Raw genomic sequence first — 27,326 nt, forward strand, 5'->3', positions numbered from 1 at the left:
CAATTCTCATGAGCACTTGAGCAGTGGTCTTAAAAGGACAGGCAAGTTGGAAGGGTAGTAAACAGTGAGGAGGATAGTGATAGACTTCAAGAGGATATAGACAGGCTGGTGAAATGGGCGGACACGTGGTAGATGAAATTTAATGCAGAAAAATGCAAAGTAGGAAGACTAAAGAGAGGCAATATAAACTAGAGGGCACAAGTCTAAAAGGGGTACAGGAACAGAGAGATCTGGGGGTATATGTGCACAAATCATTGAAGGTGGCACGGCAGGTTGAGAAAGCGGTTAAAAAAGCATATGGGATCCTGGACTTTATAAATAGAGGCATAGAGTACAAAAGTATGGAAGTCATGATGAACCTTTATAAAACATTGGTTCGGCCACAACTCAAGTTTTGGGTCCAGTTCTGGGCACCGCACTTTATGAAAGATGTGACGGCCTTAGAGAGGGTGCAGAAGAGATTAATGAGAATGATTCCATGGATGAGGGACTTTAGTTACATAGATAGACTGGAGAAGCTGGGTTTGTTCTCCTTGGAACAAAGACGGTTGCGAGGAGATTTGATGGAGGTATTCAAAATCATGAAGGGTCTAGACAGAGTAGACTCCAGTGGCTGGAGTCATACCTAGCACAATGGAAGATGGTAGTGGTTGTTGGAGGCCAATCATCTCAGCCCCAGGACATTGCTGCAGGAGTTCCTCAGGGCAGTGTCCTAGGCTCAACCATCTTCAGCTGCTTCATCAATGACCTTCTCTCCATCATAAGATCAGAAATGGGGATGATTGTACAGTGTTCAGTTCCATTTGCAACTCCTCAGATAATGAAGCAGTCCATGTCCGCATGCAGCAAGACATGGACAACATCCAGGCTTGGGCTGATAAGTGACAAGTATCATTCACGCCAGTCAAGTGCCAAGCAATGACCATCTCCAACAAGAGAGAGTCTAACCACCTCCCCTTGACATTCAACGGCATTACCATTGCCGAATCCCCCACTATCAACATCCTGGGGGTCTCCATTGACCAGAAAATTAACTGGACCAGCCATATAAATACTGTGGCTACAAGAGCAGGTCAGAGGCTGGGTATTCTGCGGCGAGTGACTCACCTCCTGACTCCCCAAAGCCTTTCCACCATCTACAAGGCACAAGTCAGGAGTGATAGAATACTCTCCACTTGCCTGGATGAGTGCAGCTCCAACATCACTCATGAAGATCGACACCATCCAGCACAAAGCAACCCGTTTTATTGGCACTCCGTCCAACTCCCTAAACATTCGCTCCCTTTACCACCGGCGCACCGTGGCTGCAGTATGTACCATCCACAGGATGCACTGCAGCAACTCGCCAAGGCTTCTTTGACAGCATCTCCCAAACCTGCGACCTCTACTACCTAGAAGGACAAGGGCAGCAGGCACATGGGAACACCACCACCTGCACGTTCCCCTCCAAGTCACACACTATCCCGATTTGGAAATATATCGCCATTCCTTCATCGTCGCTGGGTCAAAAATCTTGGAACTTCCTACCTATCAACACTGTGGGAGAACCTTCACCACACGGACTGCAGCAGTTCAAGAAGATGGCTCACCACACCTTCTCAAGGGCAATTAGGGATGGGCAATAAATGCTGGCCTTGCCAGCGATGCCCACATCCCATGAACGAATTAAAAAAAGAGTAGATTGAGAGAAACTGTTCCCAATGGCGGAAGGGTCAAGAGCTAGAGGACATAGATTTAAGGCGATTGGCAAAAGAGCGAAAGGTGACATGAGGAAAAACTTTTTTACACAGCAAGTGATTAGGATCTGGAATGCACTGCCCGAGGGGGTGGTGGAGGCAGATTCAATCACGGCCTTCAAAAGGGAACTGGATAAGTGCTTGAAAGGAAAAAAATTGCAGGGCTATGGGGATAGGCTGGGGAGTGGGACTAGCTGGATTGCTCTTGCATAGAGCCGGCGTGGACTCGATGGGCTGAATGGCCTCGTTCCGTTCTGTAACCTTTCTATGATTCTAAGTTCACAGCCAAACATCACAATTATGCTCCAGATGCCAGACTACCTGTGGTCTACCACATGAGGTCCACTAGTACATTTAAAAATGGTTTTACCCCCTTTCTGGGTCTTCCCATTCACTAGCTGCCAACCTGCTCAAGACTGGTACAGGGCGACATGCTCTTCTATATTCTCTCCCTTCTTAGGAAAACTTTCCAAACATCTACCTCATGCCTCCACCTGACTGCGCAGCCATTGTAGAATTTTTGATAACACAAAAATCTTCCGGTCCGCTATCGGTCCCCCTGTGCTCTTTCCCCCTGTGAGTGCCTGCACCCGCAATCGGTGAGCTGCTTTCCAGTGCCCATTGAGCGCTGGCAGCTCACCAATCCAATTACAATGAGGCCTGACCATGAAAATGATTCGAGCCTCTTGCTAGGCCTTTCAGGCGGGCATTGTAATCGCTCTACCCACCACCCTTCCAATGTGCTCTCCCATTGGCAGTCAATACTTCAGCTGCCGTAGGCCTTAAGCTTGGGGATTCCCTCCCCAAACCTCTCCGCATCTCTACCTCTCTCTCCTCCTTAAAACCTCTTTAAGACACTCCTTATAACTAACCTGTTTGACCAAGCTATTGGTCACCTGTCCTAATATCTCCTTATCTTGTTCCGTGTCAAATATCTGTTTCATAACGCTCCTGTGAAGCGCCTTGGGACATTTTACTACATCAAAGGTGCTATATAAATGCAAGTGGTTATATATATGAAAATCGATCCTCATATTTTTACGTGAAAGATGGTATCTGCAAAATAGATTAAGGACCATGATTTTTTCGGGCAGTAGGCAGTTTAGTTCTGCACCACCTGCTACAAGGCACCTCAGCTGTAGCACGCGATTCAATGCAAATCAACCGCATTCCACGTGGAGAACTAAAACAGTGCGGTCTTCACATTGATGCTTTGATGTGAGAAGCTCGCTGTTTAATGCTTGGAAGTAATGCTATTGAAAAGACTGCAAGGCCTTTGCACACCAGTCATGCTGGATACTGACTCAGCTGATGTTTGCAGACCAGAAATTCCTAGTGACAATGGTCCTTTAAACAGCATGGTTCTGTGAAAGAAAGCATTTGCCTATCCAGGAAAGCCCAGCTACTCCAGTCCCTAATGTAAAAGGAAGTTTAAACAGATTATTGAAGAAGTCTGTTTATTTCTTTTCTAATGAATTTGGTCTTCTGGGATAGCTCCTCCCACACCCGAGCTTCCTTGGTTGAGCAGTACCATCGTCCTCGACAAGATCGAGCAACGTGACTTCTGTAAAGTTGGCACCCTATACGGGCAACGAGCATATCTCACTACATGATAGGTCAAATGACTGGGCTTTTTGTTTTCCTGGTCACATGCTTTGCTCACAAATCGTTGTAGCTGTCTGAGCTAATGCTGGATTGTTTAAGCTCACAAAAGCTATAGGGGAATTTTACAGTGAGGTAAGGATAGGTGACAGACCTGACTGCCATTTTTCCATTCTTATCTGATTACACCTCAGTTCCTTTAAAAGTAGCTGAGTGAGTTCAGCATTTAAGAATACATAAATGTAATCCACTTCTTTCCATATGAGCAGACAATTTTACTTAAATTGTACTAAAGTATTTAAGAAATGACTTCTTTAATATAGTCGATGATGCAAAAGTCCAATATAAAAAGACAGGAGCCCAGATCCTGGCGTTTTATTGCAGGAGCTAGCACGGACATCTTAAACACAGCCACACACAAAACAGTAAATGCTGTCGGCAATAGTTAGTGTCAGCAGTGAACGAAGAAATGTTGGAAATTCAAATGAGGAAAGCCAGTTCTGTGACAAGCGCTATTAGAAATTTCTTACACCAACCTGTGGTTTACACAAAATGAGCCTCTCAGTGAAGGATATTGGCCATGTGACAAGCATAAAACAACCTGCATTTACATAGCACCTTTCACGTAGTCAAAAAGCCCCAAGGTGCTTATGAGGGAAGCAAAACTCACCTGTGCCATAGACATTAGAGAGCTATGAAGCTCTTGACACAAGTGGTTTATTTTAAATAATTCATTGATTCCTATATTATTCTCATCCCATTTTTTAAAAAACTTTAACTTTTTAACAATAAATTTAAGTAATTTCTTACATTACAGCTGTGACCACACTTCAAAAGTATTTCATTGGCTGTAAAACACTTTGTGAAAGGTGCTATATAAATGCAAGTCCTTTCTTTCTTCTTTAAGACTTCAACAAATTTTTGAGTTATTTTTCATCAAAAAATGATAACTGCCATTTTAACCTAACCCGCCCGGCAGGAATCAGACGGGTTTGGATCAGACACCCGTTTTACGCACAGTCCAATTTTACACTCCATTTTCTTGAATGTAGAGCAAAATCAGACAGGGTGTAAAATGGGCGACCGGCCCAAGCCTGACCCATTCAATCTGGGTGGGTTAGGTTAAAATCAGGGATTATATTTTCTAAAAGGAAAAGATCACTGCAAGCATATTAAAATAATATCTTGATGTTGGATTACAAGAACTAGATCATTGCTTTAACAGTTTGAATAGAATCATAGAATGGTTACAGCACAGAAGGAGGCCATTCAGCCCATCAAGCCCATGCTGGCTCTTTGTCAGAGCAATCAAGTTAGTCCCATTCCCCCGCTCTTTCCCTGTAGCCATGCAAATTTTTTTCCTTCCTTTTGAAAGCCATGATTAAATCTGCTTCCACCCTTTCAGGCAGTGCATTCCACATTTACACGCTGCATAAAAAAGTTTTTCCTCGTGTTGCCTTTGGTTCTTTTGCCAATCATCTTAAGTCTGTGTCCTCTGGTTCTCGACCCTTCTGTCAATGGGAAGAGTTTCTCTCTATCTACTCTGCCTAGACCCCTCATGATTTTGAACACTCCTCTCAACCTTCTCTGTTCCAAGGAGAACAACCCCAGCTTCTCCAGTCTATCCACGTAAATGAAGCTCCTCATCCCTGGAACCATTCTAGTAAATCTTTTCTGCACCCTCTCTTCGGCCTTCACATCCTTTCTAAAGTGCGGTGCCCAGAATTGGACACAATACACCAGTTGCGGCCGAACCAGTGTTTTATGAAGGTTCAACATCATTTCCTTGCTTTTGTGCTCTATGCCTGTATTTATAAATGCCAGGATCCCGTATGCTTTTTAGTTTATATCGCCTCTCCTCATTCTTCCTGCCAAAATGTATTACTTTGCACTTCTCTGCGTTAAATTTCATCTGCCATGTGTCCGCCCATTCTACCAGCCTGTCTATATCCTCTTGAAGACTATTACTATCCTCCTCATTGTTTACTACACTTATTACATTTGTGTCATGTGCTAATTTTGAAATTGTGCCCTGTACACCCAAGTCCAAGTCATTAATATATATCAATAAAAGCAGTGGTTCTAGTACCGACCCCTGAGGAACACCATTGTACATCTTCCTCCAGTCTGAAAAAGAACCGTTCACCGCTACTCTCTGTTTCCTGTCACTTAACCAATATCGTATCCATGCTGTCACTGCCCCTTTTATTTCAATTTTACTGACAAGCCTGTTATGTGGCACTTTATCAAACGCCTTCTGAAAGTCCATATACACAACATTAACCGCATTGCCACCATCAACCCTCTCAATCAGGTTAGAGAAACACAATTTGCCTTTAACAAATCCGTGCTGTCTTTCCTTTATTAACCCACACGTCCAATGACTATCAATTTTGTCTGGGATTATTGTTTCTAAAAGCTTCCCCACTACCGAGGTTAAACTGACTGGCCTGTAGTTGCCGGGAAGAGAAGATAAAGTTTCTCCGCTGACACAATAATTCACAAACTACAATCCAAAGACTACAACCTACGAACTGTAATCCACAGACTGATGGGTCTAGGATGAGGAGACGTAGGTATAAACAACAACAACAACTTGCATTTACGTAGCCCCTTTAATGTAGTAAAAACATCCCGAAGTACTTCACAGGAGAGTTATCAAACAAAATTTGACACTGAGCCACAAAGAGTTATTAGGACAGGTGACCAAAAACTTGGTCAAAGAGGTAGATTTTAAGGAGTGACTTAAGGGTGGGGAGAGAGGTAGAGAGACGGAGAGGTTTAGGGAGGGAATTCCAGAGTTTAGGGCCTAGGCAGCTGAAGGCACGGCCACCAATGGTGGAGCGATGAAAATCAGGGATGCGCAAAGAGGCCAGAATTAGAATCCACCACTATGATCTGCTTTAACCATACCAGTAGAATATTTTAAATATATATATTTAACACACCAACCACACCTGTGTTACTGCACTTTTAAATAAATTCCCCTGTGCTCTGAGTGATAGACAACACTGTGTAGAATAAATCCCAAGACTGTCTTTGTGTCCACATGTCATTCCGAAGCCCTGGAAAATCTGGCTTTTTTTTAAAACACACATTTAGTTGCTTTTTCATACAAAGATCAGCTGCTGGCAAAAGTGATCCAGAGAAAAGTGGCCCTGTTTTAGAAGCAAGGCACTTGGGAATTTAAAAGCTGCCAAACCCCCCGAGGGCTCCCTGATCAGCAATCTGGCTCCTTCTGTTACATTACCTCTCTGAGTAAAAGTAATTAGCTGCCGACGATGAGACTATTCGCTTCTCGTGTGTCAGGAGAGCAAACCCCATTAAATCTCCACCACCGACTCCCTGAAATGGTTCAGTCTGAATTTGCATTTTATTCTCCATTGTTTCAAAAACAAAACACTGGCTCTATTTACATGGAGTCAATCTTCCTCACTGGCTGCTGAGCTTAATATTTATTCCAGCAGTGCAGACCACAAGCAAATGAGTCAAGAATTGCGGTGCAGAGAGAGAACAGGGCTATTTGCTTAATTTTTTCTTAAACATTATATTTGCTCGGATTGTTGACTTCCCAAGCTGAAAGTGTCCAAAATGCACTCTTAAGTAGTTTACCTTTACCGTAATCTTTAAAGGTAGAAAACCTAACAACAAATTAAATTTCTATTGCGCGCCTCACATGCAGAAAGTTGTCTCAGCGCACTTTAAAAGGCGAAGAGTAAGACACTGTACATTGAACAGGAGGGACAAAAACAATAATGGAAAAGTTGGTTGGAAAAGGAGTAGGCAGAACGAGAGAAAGGTTTATCGGAGGCTTCTGAGAACGGAAAGGAAGGTTAAAAGACAGAGGGATTTGGAGGAGGGAGTTTCAGAGGGGGGTGGTTGAAAGATCAGCCACCAACAGTAGAATGAAAGCAGCAGGAGACAAGGACACTGCACCATTAAAAGACAAAATCACCATCAACAAACAATTTAGAATGTTACTCAAAATTACAAGCAACTTACATTTATATAGCACCTTTAATGTAGCAAAATGTCCTAAGGCACTTCACAGGAGCATAATCAGACAGAAATTGACATCGAGCCAAGGTAAGAGACATTAAGGAGGGTGACTAAAAGCTTGGTTAAAGAGGTAGGTTTTAAGGAACTTTTTAAAAGGAGGAGAGAAGGAGGAGAGGTGAAACAACCCATTTAACCTCCTAAGTGCTGAGTTTCAAACAAAGCAGATGCATGTTTTAAGGAACTTTTTAAAAGGAGAGAGAGAGAGGAGAGGTGAAACAACCCATTTAACCTCCTAAGTGCTGAGTTTCAAACAAAGCAGATGCATTCCACCCTATAGTGTATGAATATTCAATTCTCAAGGTTATAAGCCAGAACTACAGAAAAACATAGAAGCACAGAACTGTCTGTCTTAGAAGTAACTGCGCAACAGAAAAAAAAATTGCTGAAGGATTTCTTTGGGCCAAACTGATAACACTGCTCCTCAGGGTTCCCTTGAAGCTCTGGACTTGCTTCAGCTTTAACTCTTTCCCTGGTAGCCTGGTCGACATTGCCTGTTTACTGTGCCGTCTGCCCAGTATGATATGAGTCGTTCACTGTTCTTTTAGACAAATATATTCTACCTTTTGCCTGCCCCCAATTAGTCTGTTTTCCGATTAAGACACAAAGCTAATGAATGCGGCAGCTGCCAGACAGGGCTCTTCACAGACAAAAAAAAACAACCCCCTTCATTTGAGATGTTCTCTACTCTGCTCCTGATTACAGATTGCAAACTTCAAAAAAGATCTGACTCACAACAAACTGCAGCAGATCTGTGCAAAGATAATGGCTCACAAACGTGATGCCTAGCACTCCCCCAAACCTCAATGGCTGAACACTAGCTTGTTAGCTACTGATGAAATGTTCGCTGAATTAAAAAGCGGGTTCAACCAAATCCCACTCCCCAGAAATATTCACAAAGTCTCACGCTTAAGAGCATATCGCTACCTTGCAAGAATTTGCTGGGTTAACAATGACAGCCCGTGACATAATGGGGTCATCGCTTCATCCGTTATACCTCGTGCTAACATTTTTTTAAAAAAGCAAAACCCAAGGATCATATTAATTGGTGAAAGCCTCATCACTGGTGTTTCTACTGCATCAGGTATAGCATAAGAGGACTCCCCCAGCGGTCAGCAGAATGTGTTAATAGTGGGGTTCCACGGGCAACTGTGACTGACTTTCCCAGGCCTCAGGTCTGCCCAAGAATTACCCATCGAGGTGCAACCTCTCCTTTAATCCCATCTTTATGTATAAAATGCTCTTGTATTGTCTATGCTTTTCCAGAATACATATAGAAGTAGTTTGTCTTTAATAAACGTCAGATATTATTCTCAACCAGAATTTCCAAATAGTTAGCATCTTAACACTTAGATACCCACAGGACAATATCTCTACTTAGTAATACAGACCATAAAAAGTTGTTTTGTGACTGTGAAAGACCCTGTATCTGAGATGTGTTTATTCTATGGTTGTTTAGCTTCTGAGACAGCCTGAAGCAAATTTGTAAATCCATTCTGCCCCAGCAGGTCCTGCTGCTAGCTGTGAAGTGAGTGATCACTTGAGCTTTTCTCCGCTGTTGATTCAGTGAGCAGTGAAATGACCAATTACACCCATTGAGTATGAGCTCTACTGTAAAAATAAATGGGCAGGTTGGATCAAATAGAGATCCAGTTCTGATGAAAGGTCATCGAGCTGAAACGTTGACTCTGTTTTTTTCTCTCTCTACAGATGCTGCCTGACTTGCTGAGTGTTTCCAGCATTTTCTGTTTTTATTTCAAATTTCCAGCATCCACGGTATTTTGTTTCTGGATTAAACGGAACGAGCACACAAATGGTCGAACCGCACCCGACACCAGATCTTCTGTACTTTGTTTTGGACCTGTCAAAGATTTCAGTGTTTTCCTATAATTGGACTGATCATCGCTTTGTGGCAAATAACTCATTAATAGTTGCTTCCTGAACAGTTCTGACAGATGGGACAGGCCACTTCCTCCAGTGGAGCCCGTATTATATTACTACATCACTGGTTCAGGATCCCCAGCTCCTGAGGGGTACACAGATGTTTGCACTTTCGCAAGCACTGTTCCTCACTCTGTAGTTTCACTCAGCATGGCTATTTACGGGGACAACAATTCACTGGTTCAGGCAGAAGGCTTCCACTCGAAATGTCAACCTCTCTTTCAGATACTGACTTATCTACTGCGTATTGACATCATTTGTGTTTTTACCATAAATGCCAGCCCATCACCTTGAAAAGAATATTAATAAAGAGCATCCATTTTTAAAGCGTAACATGCGTTAGGATCCCCCATCTTAAATCTTGACCATGCAGAGCAGGACTCAAAGATGCAGAGATTGGAGACACTTGGAAACACACAGCCTGGGCACACCTTATCTAGAGGCTGTAAAGCATATTCCGCACCTGTGTAACCCATCGACGTTACAGAATTATTTACGACAATGGAGTGTGACAGATGATGCCTTAGACTAATTCACACACACACCGCCCATTAAAAATTTGTAACAGTGCAAAATAGCCAGGAACTGCAGTAATTTTACATTTGGATCCACACACACCTATTGTTTTCAGTGGGAGAAGGCACCAGTCTGACATGTGATACACAATTATATACAAATCCCTGTGCCACCATCGTCCCTTCATCTACCATACACAATCCTCGAGTCTGACTTATTTAATAGCTTATTCCAAGTAACAAATAAACAGGATATGTTATAACATATTCCAGCGCAGATAGCTGATGGCCCTGATTCAGTTTGTTCCTCAGCCTCAAAACCCTGTACAGTAACATACATATATATATATATACACACATACATATTAGCACAATAGTTTTTATTTTACTCATTTACAAAATACTAGGATCACCCAAACACTGAAAGCTGTAAAAGACCTCAAGAGAAAACACAACCCCATTCACAAGTTCAGTTTAATTTAATATAAAGACTGAATGCCACACAAAATCACTAAACGAGCCAGAGTCTTGTCACAGCCTCACTAATAACACGAAAGCTTTTTGGTACTACCTCACTCAACAACCGGTGCCAGGAAAAGGAGAATGAAAATAGATCTTTACTTACCCCCCCAAAAAACCCCACACGTTCAATTGATTGAGTAAACTGTTTTATTCCATAGATCGAGATCTCATGACCACGGCTCCTGCTTTTACATGAATGCCTGACTTCAGTGGAAAGTGTTGTCTGTGGTTTTTCCTTCCACTCCTGTTTGAAGTGGTGTGTAGCTTGTGCTCGGTCTGTGTGCACTCTTGTCAGTTTATAGTAACCAATCGACATTCCCAGTGGGCGGCTGAGCAGAAGGGCCACTCTCTGATTGGCTGCCAATCAGCACTGCAGCCTAATCAGCTGTGAAATAGCACTCCCCCGTCTGCCTCCTCTCTCCCCGAACTTCTGAGGAGCAACTCAGCTTATCAGGTTTTTAATTGTGAATGAAGTCTTCTGCTTTCTCATGATAAATTAATCCTCGAAGGGCACTTCTAATTTTGCTAACCTAATACGCGTTTCTGCCTCTGGCTAGCACTTGTTTTTTTTTTCCTCCCTCTCTTCTCCAGCTACTTTTAGCCCAGCACAATCACAAGCTTTTTGTTCATACTAGTTCTGCGTTAGTTCCCAGATAATTAACTATTTTAACTCCATTGTTTTCTTCCACCCTCTCAAAATTAGAGGTGCTTCTACATTTGGTGCATTTGTACTTCGGGTGGCAGGACAGAAACGTGTATGTGTTACACTGTTAAAACCAAAACTCTTCTCAACTTTGCAAATCTACGGGCTAAGGGAGCGGTTTTAGGAGGTGTGAACACAAGGAACTGGTGCTTGGGTGTCGCTCTCCCACAGCTCGAACTGTAGAAGTGCCAAATCTGAAAGTGCCTTAGGAAAAAAAGAAACTCAGTTTTAAAGCGAGTGAATTAGTTAAGGGGAGCTGCAATTTTCTTTTTAATCCATTCTCAGGGTATGGGCATTGCTGGCCAGGCCGGCATTTATTGCCCATTCCTAGTTGCCATTAAGAAGGTGGTAGTGGGCCTTCTTCTTGAACCGCTGCAGCCCATGTGGTGCAGATGTTCCCGCAATGCTGATAGGTAGGGAGTTCCAGGATTTTGATCCAGCGATGATGAAGGAACGGCAGTATATGTCCAAGTCGGGATGTTGTGTGACTTGGAAAGAGACTTGGAGGTGATGGTGTTCCCATACGCCTGCTGCCCTTGTCCTTCTAGGTGGTGGAATGGGTAAATTTATTTGGACATAGACAATAGCAGCATGTACAATCTACAGGGTGCACTGCAGAAAAGTTACTTCGACAGCACCTCCTAGCCCTGCAATCTCTACCACTGAGAAGGGCAAGAGCAGCAATATCATGGGAGTACCATCGCCTCCAAGTTCCCCTCTAAGTCATACAATATCCTGACTTGGACATATCTCAACGCTTCTTCAATGTTGCTGGGTCGAAGTCGTGTGAGCATCATCACCGTAAAGACTGCAGTGGTTCGAGGAGAAGGCCCAGCACCACCTTCTCAGGGCAACAGGGAATGGGTATTAAATGCGGCCTTGATAGCGCTGCCCACATTACATAAACAAATTTGCAAAATAGTTGTTTTTATATTGTGCTAGACCTATGCTGATGCCTAGTCTTCCCAGCCAACTGCCTTAACAAGACAGGCTAATTTATTTTGGTGCGCAAGACCGCATGTCAGGAGCTGGTGGCACTGGTATAAGTCTTTCACAAGATAAAAGCAACTAATTAGGATTTCTACACAATGTAAATACTGGATGTGTGCACCTTTGTTGGCACTGTTAGGTTCATTTCTACTAGCACAGTTGCCTATATTACAGTTACTGCACTCCAGACATAATTCCTTGTGTGAACCACTTTGAGACATTTCGATCAAATGAGAAGGGCAAGCGTTACTTTTACTTTCCTTTCTTTCTACTACCAACAATTGGCCAAATAGATTTTTTTTAAAAAAAACGGCACATCTTTTAAATTTAATTTGGAAGGCAGCGCATGCCCCAACCAGGTGCCATTAGGCCGGCCCAAAATCACATCTCAATAATTGAGGAGAGCTGCTGGCACCTGTTGTGCCTCCACAGGCAGCCGGCCATTGCAGCACATGAATTCTGGGCCGTTTGCCTCGTCCTCAGATGAGTGCTGGGGGCGGGGGGGTGGGGGCGGTGCCAGCGGGGCGAGGACAGCAGAAGAGGGACCTATCACAGGTCGGTAGTGACCATCGGGAGTGCCTTGAATCCAGGTGGAACACTTCTGCTCCTCCTGACTCCACGTGAGCTTTATTTTTAAAAGGTTGAAACTAACCTTTCAATAACAACCAGTTCCTCGGCCGCATACATGCCTGGAAAATCTGGAAGGATGCTGCTCCTCTCAGGGCAGCTGAATTTCACAGAGGGCACCTAAAACAGGTGTTAGGCCCATCATTAACATACGCAAGGGGCCCAATACCTGTTTTAGGCGACAGCTCCGGGCACCTGAAAATCGTCAGAGGCCAATATGGTGTTGGCCGTTTTTTCAGGTGTCCTTGGGGTGCAATGCATAGACTTGTGAAATTGGTCATTTCTGCCCCCGTTTTTCATCTGGCAAATGGGCACAACGACAACCCAGTTCTACCCCAGTAATATTCTGTGATTTTCACTGCGATAGGTTTAGCAAACTGTGCTCTACATTCCTCCCCATCTGGGACCTGGACCATTTTCCAGGAAACACACAATAAAATAAGTGCCTGACAGCAGTGTCTGTCACTGAACCTGATCCACAAACCAAAGGCAGGCAGAATCTGTTGGTGCAGGAATTGGATTTGCTAATACAGGGTCATTGCAAAATAAAACTTAAGTGAATAGATAGGGGAAGAAGTATGCTCATAAGGAATGAGAATGCATTCAATTTAAACGAAGAATTGAAGTGAAGCCAACAGCCTCTAACTGTGGTCAATGGACGCAATCTCGAGTTTTTCCCAACTTGTTTTAACGCAGAGGTGTGTGAGTAAGGTGTTGAAAAACAACATTGCGATGTTTTTATCAATTTGGATGAAATTAATGCGACTCCAAGTTTAATGTGCAATTAAGACCTTCTGGCCTCCTCTTTAATGGCTTGCAAGTTCACGAGACTGGTATCACATAACACAAACTCCAATTGATTGCACATATGGTAGTTATGCAGTGCATTTTGCACTGCTGCAAAGGTGTTTCAGCTTCAAGGTGATGCAGAATGCAACATAACTGACGTCAGTTTGGGTTTTAACTTTGGATGGGAGATCATTTTGTGGAAGTGGCCTCACACCACTTGGGCTTCAATGGGGTGCAGTGGTGTAAAAGAAACCTTAAAACTGAAGTTTAAATAAGACCCCCAGAAGGTCAACTCTAATGCTTAGGCAATGGTGGATTCATTTCCAACACTATTGCCTAACTTACAGTATAACTGGATTCTCATTGTGCCAAATTTGCTGCATTATACTGAAGAGGTAGATTCACCAATACTGAAAGTTATTCAGAAGTCATGTTTACAACTTCATCATTCTGGCAGTGACCCATTCCCATTGTCGCCAGTGGTGGTGGTGGTGGTAGAGGTGGGGGTGGGGGGGGGGTGGAGATACTAACAAGTCAGCAGCGTAAAAAAGCCTTCGGCCAGAATAAAATGCTGAATCTGACTGCAAGTGGGCTCTATGGTAGACATTCCCCTTTGCCTCTACTAACACTTTTTCTCTGAAGGCAGACTCCTGAGGTGGGCCTCAGTGCACTGCTTCTGAACGCATGGCTACCTGGTGATACTGCAATATAAATAAGACATAAAAATGTTACTGGCATTTGGACATTAGTACAGCTCCTCCCATGCTTAAATATGTACATGCGACATTCTGCTGTTCCTTTATCTTAGGATGGTGTGCAGCCAGCAGCATAACTGGGTGTTGCCAGATCCACAGCACTCCCAAAGCAGGGACTGAATATTTTTAAGGCTGAGTTAAACAGATTCCTGATTAACAAGGGAGTCAAAGGTTATATTAGGTAGAAGGGAAAGTAGGGTTGAGGTCACAATCAGATCAGCCATGATCTTATCAAATGGCAGAGCAGGCTCGAGGGGCCGAATGGCCTACTTCTGCTTTTAATTCGTACGTTCGTACTGCTATGGTATGGTAAAAATAAAACAAGCTCTTTGCAGACTTAACCCTCTGTAGACTGCACCTGAACACATGGAATCAATGTATTGATGGCATCATGTGCAGTCATGAGACATTCTCACTACTGGGAATATGAATGGAGTATGTACATGTGTGTCCAATAGGACTCTAGCATACATTTAATGTTTTTTTAAAAAAAAGGCATGTTACAATTTTAACCATGGGAACCATTGTTACAGCACTACAAAAAGTAGAGGGCAGATAAATTTTTATACACTTGTAAGGGAGTGTATTTGCCATCATGCTGGATAAATCTACTTGGTGTAATCAAACCTTATGTAAATAGCCAAGTTGAAATACACATACAAGGGAATTTTATCCCTCCAGTTCCTCGAACTCCCATCCTCAGTTCATTACTTATTTTTTTAATTATTAACAACAACTTGCATTAATGCTGAAAGTTCCCCGGAAATAATAACAGGCGCTGAGTATTATCAGTGCAACAGTTAACGGATGGCTGGGTCAAATAGATAGAATTCTGAAGTTGAGGGGAGAGATAGCAAGGCAGAGAGGTTTATGGAGAGAGTTCCAGAGAGTGGGGCTGAGATAGCCAAAAAGCACTACTATCGAAGGTGGAGCAGAAGGAGGAGAGTTACACAGGAAGCCAGGTCTACACTGATCACTAGATGAGTCCTTCAGTGATTTTGTTCATAGGTTCTGTATCTCTTCAAAAAATTGAATGCATTTGAATATTATCATTATCAACTTTATTACTTATTTACAATTTTCAACCTTGTACTTTCTCATGTTTTATAGATAGATTTGAATTATAAATTGAATTTTATTAATGCCCTTGTAAAAAAAATGGTCATCTAGATAATTTAATTTATGAGGTTCAAGATGGCAATTAAGTTATTAAAAATTTTGGTAACCATTGATCTATAACCAATTTTTTTGATGGTGAATACATCAGTGGAAATGAGAAAAACATGCAGGGCATGTCACAATGTCAAAGTGACAACACAAAGTTGATCACTTGAGCTACAAAAATACAACAATACTCATAATCCAGCATTTTTACTGCCTCTGACACCTCTAGTGTTAAATTGGAGTACTTGAGCAGCAAATCATCCTACAGGTAGAAAGTTGCAGCAGGTCACAATGTGCAAAATTATTTGTGTGATAACCAACTCTTCTCGTGAGACTGACTCAACCTCACTCCTGATTTCTATCACACCATACCACAGATGTACTCTTCACATCGGCAAAATCTTCATCCTTTCATTAAAATAAACCAAACAAAAAAAACTGTGCACTGAGTATAAAAATGCGTCTGGTGCAGCGTAATTCAAAAGGGGATAACCCTTTCAACAAGTTCTTATTCCATTCTCATCAACCAGCAGCTCAATGTCAGATTTATGGTCAGATTTAGTCTGGGAATGTTGTATGGTAAAAGTCTGTTAAATCTCAAATATGGAATGCTCTCAGATAGAATCAGAAAAATTCCATTAGACATTATGATTTACATTTGCCATTAAAAAAAAGGATATAATCCACTGACTGTGATACCAGAGGAGTATGGAGGGTTTATAGCATCACTGTCTTCTGTCTTCTGGGAAACTAATGTCTGGTGCAATTATTAAATAGTTCACCCCAATGGAAAGGGCAAAAATATTCTGTGCTGTTCCTAAACTCTTTTTTTTAAGTATTTGGTTTATTTCCTTCTTATTTCCCTTCTTCCTCTTCCAGCACTATCTCAAGTCAAGATGCCAGATGCATGGTCTGCTCCCAGGCTCACCAAGTGTTGGTCTACAATTTGTGCAACAAAGGCACACCAGGTCTCTCTCTCTCTCTCACTTTCTCCGGTTCTTCTTTGGTCATTGTGTAGAAGCTCATGACCACACTTGGCATTCTCCCTTTATAGAAGCTGAGGCCAAGAGCTGACGATCAGGATGAGGGAGTAGAAGGAGGGAGGAATCATGAGCACATTGCAGCTCTAACATAAAATCATAGAATGATACAGCACAGAAGGCTGGCTCTTTGAAAGGAGCTATCGAATTAGTCCCACTCCCCTGGCCTTTCCCAATAGCCTGCAAAATATTCCCCTTCTAGTATTTATCCAATTCCCTTTTGAAATTTATCGTTGAATCTGCTTCCACCACCCTTTCAGGCAGTGCATTCCATAACAACTCATTGCATAAAAACAAATTCTCCTCATCTCGCCTCTGGTTCTTTTGTCAATTACCTTAAAACTGTGTCCTCTGGTTACCGACCTTCTGTCACTGGAAATAGTTTCCCTATCAAAATCCTTCGTGATTTTGAACACCAATAATAATAGCATATGTATCCAACCCTGCTACCACCATGTTTGGTTACATGTAAATTATCTTTCTGTAACATGCTGTGTAATCCCATTGTGATACAGCTCTAATTACAGTTTCAAACTATAATTTAGGGTGATGTTTATGACTGCTCTTTTAGGGATAGATGGAGTATTTTACATCTCCCATTTGTACTTTGTCAGCATCTCTGTTTGTTTTACAACCTAATCATTATTATTCTGGCTATTTTAAGTTTTCAAAGATTATACACTGCATTTGTTTCATCGAAGGAAAATTGTCAGTTTGCCCAAAGACAATCTCATCCTGTGGAATTTGTCTACAACAGATAGGAATGGATTCTCAAGCCATAACTTGTACTGTAATAAGGATTTATTTTTTGCCCTGCAAGTACTGAATTCCTCTGCAGCACAAAACAAGGTCTATACAACCAACAAAAACTCAAAAACCTTTTCTGAGGCTGCTTTCAGGTGCTGATTCCTCAGACCACCTATCACTGCCAAGCAGCTCAGTGCTGATTCCTGGCAAACACTTGATCCCAAAGGATCAGGCAATCCATCTGTTTGCTCCCCCCTCCCCCCAAAAGAAGAACGCATCAAGTTCCTGCTTGCCCTCTGGGCCTCGTACATTCAAGGCTGAGCATGAGAGGTTCTTAAGCAAGTCTGGTATGAAGCCTAGACGGACGATGCACTGATCAGAGGAGTCTGGTCCTGGTTATCTGAGCTGAGATCAAGGCTAACCCTGACCTATGCCAAATCTCAAGCTACAGTTTTACAATGTTGTTTCATCCACTTGTGTCCTTTTCAAGCTAATTAAAAGTATTAGCGTGCGCGTCAATTGTACCTTAGAAAGCTAACCTTGTTTAAAACTCTTCCACGATGGCCAGTGAGCACCAATTTACATCTACAACATTTCTAACTCTTGTGCAGCACTTTTCTTATTTTTTAAATTTTATACACATTTATAATTTTGTCGTAAAAACGTTACAGACTCTTTCTGGTATTGATACGTGCTACATTACAAATTGCACTGTACTAATACAAATAGAGAATCATACCGTTAACGTAGCTCTAAATAATTGAGCGATTCTTTAATGACAAGGGCTTGGGGCACATGGGGGAGGGGTTTCACTGACACTGGGTCGAGGTAGCAGCTGTTGAGGCAGTACCTTGTAAATCCCTCCCCCCCACTTCAGTGACCGTTATCTAAGTGATGGGGTATGCAGTTGACATGTCCGTTCTGTTCAGGGACAAATGACTAGGAAGCATGCAAGGGTGACCAAAGCAGTATTCCCTACCAATTTTCCCTGAACTTCTCTGGGGCTGTGTTTTGCCTCTATTCAACGGCATCTCCGATGGGCCAGCTCAACCCAGGACCTCGGGGTGTGTGCAGGCATGAAACCCGTATCAATAACCACCAAAAATCTGCAGATAACTGCACTTAATCCTGTGCCACTCAGATCATCTTCCATTCTTGGATTGTTGAATTAGTTGAGTTCAGCCAAGTGACACTGGTGTGCACAATCTGCATCGGTGTCCCCAGCTTAGGGAGGAGAAAGATAGACCATGGTTTCACTATCCAGCTGGCGAGTCAGGTGTGCAAATGTCAGGTGAGGACAGGATTAAGCTTGTCAGTGATGGCTTTCACAGTCGGATAGCTAGTCAACTCTCACTGCACAGGCTCACATTTGAATAATGGCCACCTGTTGAGTTACCACCTTTCACAGAAGAAAGAGTCGGAAAATTAAAAGCAGCAAATATTTTAGAAGAAAAATTCAATCACAAAGTCCAAAACCTAATGGTAATAATGAGGTCACAGACATTGACCTATGATTTCAAACACTCGTGTCTGTTTAGCAACTGGCTTTGTGCCAGCATGACAACTGAATGTGGGAAAAACACAAAAAAATGCATTCCCTGTCCTTCTCTACTGATAACATCAGATAAGACCAAACAAAGTTCAGTTTCCCCCTACATTTTGTCTTGGAGGGTGGGGAGTATGCAGACCACATTTTAGAATCTGAATTAAAGAAATATTCCAGAGTAAGGAGCAGCATTGGCTTTATTTGAAAATATTAATTTGTTTTTTTTAAATTAATTGTAGACAGGCCCATAAGAACTATTCTGATAGGTTCCCTTACAAAGAGGGGGGGCTTCAAAAAATGTTTGTAAAAATTTACTGGCAAACCTTTGGTGATCTGAGCCATGATTCCAGCCTGGACCCTTTAGTGGGTCAGCCAGTATACCTGCTCTCACAAAATGTACCAGCGCTGACAATGAAGGGATAGGGCAGTAGAATGCTATCATTTAGAGTCCCCGCCCCTGGCTCCACCCACTTACATCGGTGGCCTTGTGAGGGCAGGTGGAGGCTCCTACAAGAACATCCCGGAAACCTTGGTACTAGACCAGGACCTGGCGTAACTGGCTTCCGGGGTAGTTTCTGCCATTTCCAGCAGACTTCCACTGAAGTTACAGCCAGAGCCACTGTGGATCTCCAGGGGTAGTTTCTTTAAACACACTTTGAGTCAACAGAATGAATACTCACTAATGCAGAAATTGTCAACAAGCCAAGGCCATTCTTTTCAGCTCTTACCAACGACTACCTGCCTCCGGCTACCACCTCCATCAACCTGCCTGGCTGCCCCCTCAGGTTAAATCCACATCGAGTCCATCTCTAAGACCACACACTTCCACCTCTGGAGCGCTGCTCGCATGCACCCCTCCCTCTTCTCCCAAATGCTGCTAGATCCCTAATCCATGCCTTCCATCACATCGAAACTGATTTCTCAAGTCCCCCTTTGCCAGCTTCCTCGTCTCAACTCTTCAGGCCTCAGGTAATCTGCATTCCTGTCCTCTACCGTGCAAGGTACTGTATCCCAGCATCCTTGACAAGCTCTGCCTGCTTCCTGTGCCACAGTGAATCGATTTCAAGGAAACAAGAAGTAATTTCTGGATTACTGGTTGTTTCCTTTCCATCTGCTCCACCATCAGAGACCAATCCTTCAGTCTTACACCCCTACCCATTGGAAACCTCTGGCAAAATCACTTTGTTTCACTTCGACCCCTGGTCCCCACCCTCGCCTTCAAACTCCCTCTCATCACATTTGATTGCGGCTTTAGTTTTCTCCTCCTTTCGCTCGGTGTCCACCTCCCAGCCATATATAGTGGTGTGAAAGGTTCTTTTACAAGAAGAGCTATATAAATGTAATTTGTCGCTGCTTCTCCATTAGTTGTTGATGAACCTTTGATTCACTCTGGGTTTGAATAACGAGGAGATGTATTCCCCTGTATGGCCTGTGTTTTGTTCAGTAACACTTCAAGTACAGTGCTATTTTATTTGCAGCATGTTGACCTGCTATCTATGCTTCCATCTTGTTGAAAGCAGACATGAAATCACATTGTAAGGGCCAGGTTCTTTATATCTAATTCAAAACAGCCAAATGTCTATTTTACTATACTGTACTTCTAATACAAACATACGAATTAAGAGCAGGAGTAGGCCCTCGAGCCTGCTCTGCCGTTTGATAAGATCATGACTGATCTGATCGTGACCTCAACCCTACTTTCACGTCTACCTACTATAACCTTTGACTCCCTTGTTAATCAGGAATCTATCTAACTCAGCCTTAAAAATATTCAATGACCCTGCCTCCACCGCTCTCTGGAGGAGTTCCACAGACTCATGACCCTCTGGAGAAAAAAATTCTCATCATCTCCGTCTTAAATGGGAGACCCCTTATTTTTAAACTGCAACCCCTAGTTCTAGTCTCTCCCACAAGGGGAAACATCCTCTCAGCATCTACCCCTTCAAGTCCCCTCAGGATCTTATATGTTTCAATAAGATCACTTCTCATTCTTCTAAACTCCAATGTATACAGGCCCGACTTGTCCAACCTTTCCTCATAAGATAACCCCCTCATCCCAGGAATCAGTTGAGTGAACTTTCTCTGAACCGCCTCTAAAGCAATTATGTCCTTTCTTAAATAAGGACACCAAAACTACACACAGTATTCTAGATGTGGTCTCACCAATGCCCTGTACAACTGTAGCAAAACATCTCTACTTTTATATTCCATTCCCTTTGCAATAAATGACAACATTCCATTTGCCTTCCTAATCACTTGCTCTACCTGCATACTAACTTTTTGTGATTCATGTACTAGGACACCCAGATCCCTCTGTACCTCAGATTTCTGAAATCTCTCTCTATTTAAATAATAAAGTGCTTTTCTATTCCTCCTGCCAAAGTGGACAAGTTCACATTTTCCCACATTATACTCCATCTGCCATTCCTTAATAGCCTTCATAGTGGAATCAGAGAGGATCACCATTAGTTTCAACAATGGCCACATACAACAGACTGCAGCATTCCAAAAACAGAGTTTAGCATACATATGACATTCATTTTGTAAATAGCACTGCTGCTTCTATCCTTTTTTTGCACAATTCCCGAATAAATATAATTACCAGTTAGAGTTCAGTCACGCATGAAGCAGAGGTAGCATGTGAGTCGAGGGTAAAGATGGCCAAGCTTAATTCAGTTCAGCAAGAACATGAACGTTTCCTGTAGAGTTGATTGCTAAGTACTCAGCTTGACTGCAGTATTTTTCTCACCTTATCACCAACAATATGGCAAGAATGCAGTGGCGTTCAACTCCGAGAGCACCACAGATTTCTGCGGTCACTTTCAGTCCACACACTTGCCAGCATCTAATGACTCAAATCTGGATTTTGAGGCAGAGGTCAGGCTGAGGGAGCAGCAGTGACAGGAGGTCAAGCAGGTTTGTGGCAAGATGAAGGGGAGACTGTAGGCTGTGGAGGATCATCATGGGACGTGTGAAGGAAAAGGCAAGTCAGGAAGGGTCACAACCAGGGCTGAGAGAGCGTTGGTTGGGTCGAGTCTGGATAGGTTCATAATGATGGAAGGGAAGGTAGTTCAGCAAAAACATGGGCGTGATCGCTGCAAAGGGAGCAGGATAGGAGGAGCTCTGGTTCGAATGCAACCTTAAGACGGGACAATTTATTGGGATGGAATGGAGCTAAACTCTAATGTAAGAGGGAAGGGACACCAAGATGGCAGTAAGTGAATCATTGTAATGGAATTGAAGTTTCAATGCTGCACATGAAGATCAGCATTAAACAAAATTCTCACTGAAAACTGTAGAATTTAGAACTTCTACTACTGAAGAGTTAAAGCACTCTGGTCTCTTCTTTGTCAAGAGCTATTGGGATCTGAATGAATGGACACTATCCAGGCCACACGCACTTTCGAGAAAAACCATGGCACAAAGAATAAATTCACTTGGCAGATTTACAACAGAAGTTGAAAAATTAAGAGAAATGAATACAGTTTCCTACAGGATCCTGATGTCTTCCATGCAAATATGTACTGACATGAACTGTACTACATTAATTCCTATCTGTGAAATTGGAGAGCATTCCCAGCCCAGTAGTCAGGTAAGTGCAATCTTTAAATGCAATACAAATTCTACAAGACTAACCTTTGAGAAAATGGCACAATTTCTACTGACTGATTAATGTTGGAATTTATAGAACGAGAGCACGAACACTGAGGAACAGGGAAAGGTCACTAGGTCCAACAAGACTGCTGCTCTTACATAAATGTACCCTACCTCCCTCCCATCTCACCGTACCCTGCAAATCCTTCTCTCCAGAAATGCATCTAACTGTCTCGATTCCACATACAGACTCCAGTTCAATGACCTTCCCTGATAAATTATTCTCCAATTCAATTATACATTCAGTGTGATAAATTTGCAAACACTCTTGTTTTCAGTGATCATACAGAAATAATTCTGAGATGAAAAGTCTGCCCTTACTGTAAGGCACAGTAACTATTACATTGTGATCTTGTCCTGATGGTTTTCCTTGCGAATAAACAGGCTGATGGCAAAATGCCAAAAACAACCCATAGATTAAAATAACACTTCACATGTGGACCCCAACTGAAGGAAAACAAGCGCCATCCCTATCCTGTTATCATAGGGAGATGTGGCAGGCATTCAGCTAACTTTACATACAGCCTCTTTACTATGCTCAGTGGATTAAAGAGTTAGGGAGGCTATTTTTCTCCTTGTTTTCATATCACTTCAAAACTGTGTGACCACCCAGTTCTTAATACTGATTAGCAAATTCCACCAACTCCTGAAATTTAAAAGAAAATAAACGCTTGAGCAGCAAACAGAAATACTACCTTCAGCCCCATTAAAAATGGTACACTGAAGGTTTACAAAATTCTTCAAATGATAACCCAATTCTGTAAGAACAGAAACCACAGAAAAGAAAACTGCATTTGAAATAAAAGCTAAGTCCACAAACTGATATTAAGCTTATGTTTTTAGTATAAAGTCCCGGCGTTACAATGAATACAAACAAACAATAAAATGGAATAACAACAATGCGTTAGGAATGAGGTAATGTGCATCAATCAAGACAGATTCAGTTTCTAAGCATACACTGATGACATGCTAATCTACCTCTCCACCAACACCACTGAGTCCTGAGCCATTGTTCAACTATCCAAATGTTTGTCCGAAATTAAGTCCTGAGAGAGTCAAAATTTTCTATAGCTCAACGTCTGCAAAACTGAAATTTTCCTGTTCAATTCTTGCCAAAGTGCCTCTAGCTCCACCTCCGCGAATCTTACTTTCTTTTCCATTCATTCTCAGGACGTGGGCGACACTGGCAAAGCTGGCATTTATTGCCCATCTGTAGTTGCCCTGAGAAACTGGTGGCGGGCTTTCTTTTTGAACCACTGGTAGTGGTTTGATACAACTGAGTGGCTTGCTAGGCCACTTCGAAGGGCAATTAAGAGCCAACCACTTTAGTGTGGGACTGGAGTCACATATAGGCCAGACTAGATAATGACGGCTGGTTTCCTTCCCTAAAGGATATTAGTGAACCAGTTGGGTTTTTATGACAATCCGACAGCTTCATGCTCACTTTTACTGATACCAGCTTTTTATTTCCAGATTTTGTTTTTAAACTGAATTTAAATTCTCAAACTGCCATGGTGGGATTTGAACTCGTTCTCTGGATTACTGGACCAGTAGCTTCAATCTCATGTAAATTATGGAATTAATTATCAGGTATAAACTTGAATGTTATCTGTACAATAATAGCTTAGTAAACAGCAGTCAACATGGATACAGAACTGGAAGATTCTGCCTGACCAAATTCCTGGTCTTCTTGAAGAAAATGACAATTTAAGTGGACTATGGTAAACCTCATGTGTTGTTCATAGAATCATAGAAGTTCATAGAAGTTACAACATGGAAACAGGCCCTTCGGCCCAACATGTCCATGTCGCCCAGTTTATACCACTAAGCTAGTCCCAATTGCCTGCACTTGGCCCATATCCCTCGATACCCATCTTCCCCATGTAACTGTCCAAATGCTTTTTAAAAGACAAAATTGTACCCGCCTCTACTACTGCCTCTGGCAGCTCGTTCCAGACACTCACCACCCTTTGAGTGAAAAAATTGCCCCTCTGGATCCTTTTGTATCTCTCCCCTCTCACCTTAAATCTGTGCCCCCTCGTTATAGACTCCCCTACCTTTGGGAAAAGATTTTGACTATCGACCTTATCTATGCCCCTCATTATTTTATAGACTTCTATAAGATCACCCCTTAACCTCCTACTCTCCAGGGAATAAAGTCCCAGTCTGTCTAACCTCTCCCTGTAAGTCAAACCATCAAGTCCCGGTAGCATCCTAGTAAATCTTTTCTGCACTCTTTCTAGTTTAATAATATCCTTTCTATAATAGGGTGACCAGAACTGTACACAGTACTCCAAGTGTGGCCTCACCAATGCCCTGTACAACTTCAACAAGACATCCCAACTCCTGCATTCAATGTTCTGACCAATGAAACCAAGCATGCTGAATGCCTTCTTCACCACCCTATCCACCTGTGACTCCACTTTCAAGGAGCTATGAATCTGTACTCCTAGATCTCTTTGTTCGATAACTCTCCCCAACGCCCTACCATTAACGGAGTAGGTCCTGGCCCGATTCGATCTACCAAAATGCATCACCTCACATTTATCTAAATTAAACTCCATCTGCCATTCATCGGCCCACTGGCCCAATTTATCAAGATCCCGTTGCAATCCCAGATAACCTTCTTCACTGTCCACAATGCCACCAATCTTGGTGTCATCTGCAAACTTACTAACCATGCCTCCTAAATTCTCATCCAAATCATTAATATAAATAACAAATAACAGCGGACCCAGCACCGATCCCTGAGGCACACCGCTGGACACAGGCATCCAGTTTGAAAAACAACCCTCGACAACCACCCTCTGTCTTCTGTCGTCAAGCCAATTTTGTATCCAATTGGCTACCTCACCTTGGATCCCATGAGATTTAACCTTATGTAACAACCTACCATGCGGTACCTTGTCAAATGCTTTGCTGAAGTCCATGTAGACCACGTCTACTGCACAGCCCTCATCTATCTTCTTGGTTACCCCTTCAAAAAACTCAATCAAATTCGTGAGACATGATTTTCCTCTCACAAAACCATGCTGACTGTTCCTAATTAGTCCCTGCCTCTCCAAATGCCTGTAGATCCTGTCCCTCAGAATACCCTCTAACAACTTACCCACTACAGATGTCAGGCTCACTGGTCTGTAGTTCCCAGGCTTTTCCCTGCCGCCCTTCTTAAACAAAGGCACAACATTTGCTACCCTCCAATCTTCAGGCACCTCACCTGTAGCGGTGGATGATTCAAATATCTCTGCTAGGGGACCCGCAATTTCCTCCCTAACCTCCCATAACGTCCTGGGATACATTTCATCAGGTCCCGGAGATTTATCTACCTTGATGCGCGTTAAGACTTCCAGCACCTCCCTCTCTGTAATATGTACACTCCTCAAGACATCACTATTTATTTCCCCAAGTTCCCTAACATCCATGCCTTTCTCAACCGTAAATACCGATGTGAAATATTCATTCAGGATCTCACCCATCTCTTGTGGTTCCGCACATAGATGACCTTGTTGATCCTTAAGAGGCCCTACTCTCTCCCTAGTTACCCTTTTGCCCTTTATGTATTTGTAGAAGCTCTTTGGATTCACCTTTGCCTGATCTGCCAAAGCAATCTCATATCCCCTTTTTGCCCTCCTGATTTCTCTCTTAACTCTACTCCGGCAATCTCTATACTCTTCAAGGGATCCACTTGATCCCAGCTGCCTATGCATGTCATATGCCTCCTTCTTATTTTTGACTAGTGCCTCAATCTCCCGAGTCATCCAAGGTTCCCTACTTCTACCAGCCTTGCCCTTCACTTTATAAGGAATGTGCTTACCCTGAACCCTGGTTAACACACTTTTGAAAGCCTCCCACTTACCAGACGTCCCTTTGCCTGCCAACAGACTCTCCCAATCAACTTCTGAAAGTTCCTGTCTAATACCATCAAAATTGGCCTTTCCCCAATTTAGAATTTTAACTTTTGGGCCAGACCTATCCTTCTCCATAGCTATCTTAAAACTAATGGAATTATGATCACTGGTCCCAAAGTGATCCCTCACTAACACTTCTGTCACCTGCCCTTCCTTATTTCCCAAGAGGAGGTCAAGTTTTGCCCCCTCTCTAGTCGGGCCATCCACATACTGAATGAGAAATTCCTCCTGAATACACTCAACAAATTTCTCTCCATCCAAGCCCCTAATGCTATGGCTGTCCCAGTCAATGTTGGGAAAGTTAAAGTCCCCTACTATTACCACCCTATTTTTCTTGCAGCTGTCTGTAATCTCCTTACATATTTGCTCCTCAATTTCCCGTTGACTATTTGGGGGTCTGTAGTACAATCCTATCAAAGTGATCTCTCCCTTCTTATTTTTCAGTTCTACCCATATGGACTCAGTGGGCGAACCCTCGGATATATCCCCTCTCACTACTGCCGTGATGTTCTCCCTAATCAAGAACGCAACTCCCCCTCCTCTCTTACCTCCTGCTCTATCTTTCCTATAGCATCTGTACCCTGGAACATTGAGCTGCCAGTCCTGCCCCTCCCTTAGCCATGTTTCAGTAATAGCTATAACATCCCAGTCCCATGTACCCATCCATGCCCTGAGTTCATCTGCCTTGCCCATCAGACTTCTTGCATTGAAATAAATGCAGTTTAATCTAGACTTCCCTTGGTCTTTGCCCTGCTTTCTCAGACCATCTGTCCGGTCATGTTCTGTACACTCTCCCTTACTGCCTTTTGTTTCTGTCACCACTTTATTTCCCACTGACTTCCTGCATCGGTTCCCATCCCCCTGCCACATTAGTTTAAACCCTCCCCAACAGCACTGGCAAACACTCCCCCGAGGACATTGGTTCCAGTCCTGCCCAGATGCAGACCGTCCAATTTGTACTGGTCCCACCTCCCCCAGAACCGGTTCCAATGGCCCAGGAATTTGAATCCCTCCCTCTTGCTCCATCTCTC

At 42.9% G+C, this 27,326-nt stretch overlaps 1 protein-coding gene across 2 annotated transcripts in view; it reads right to left on the bottom strand.

Moving 5' to 3' along the window:
* lypd6 (LY6/PLAUR domain containing 6) overlaps positions 1–27,326 on the bottom strand; it is a 227,070-nt gene that overhangs the window by 102,421 nt on the left and 97,323 nt on the right. The window contains exon 1 of one of the 2 annotated variants that reach the window (XM_067987172.1): positions 10,476–10,637. The exons of the other annotated variant lie outside the window; for it this stretch is intronic. The gene's annotated coding sequence lies outside the window, so the exon portion shown is untranslated. Of the gene's footprint in view, positions 1–10,475; positions 10,638–27,326 lie in introns of those variants that run through there. 2 annotated transcript variants of the gene reach the window in all.

This window comes from Heptranchias perlo, chromosome 7 (assembly GCF_035084215.1).
Source record: "Heptranchias perlo isolate sHepPer1 chromosome 7, sHepPer1.hap1, whole genome shotgun sequence".
Lineage (NCBI taxonomy): Eukaryota > Metazoa > Chordata > Chondrichthyes > Hexanchiformes > Hexanchidae > Heptranchias > Heptranchias perlo.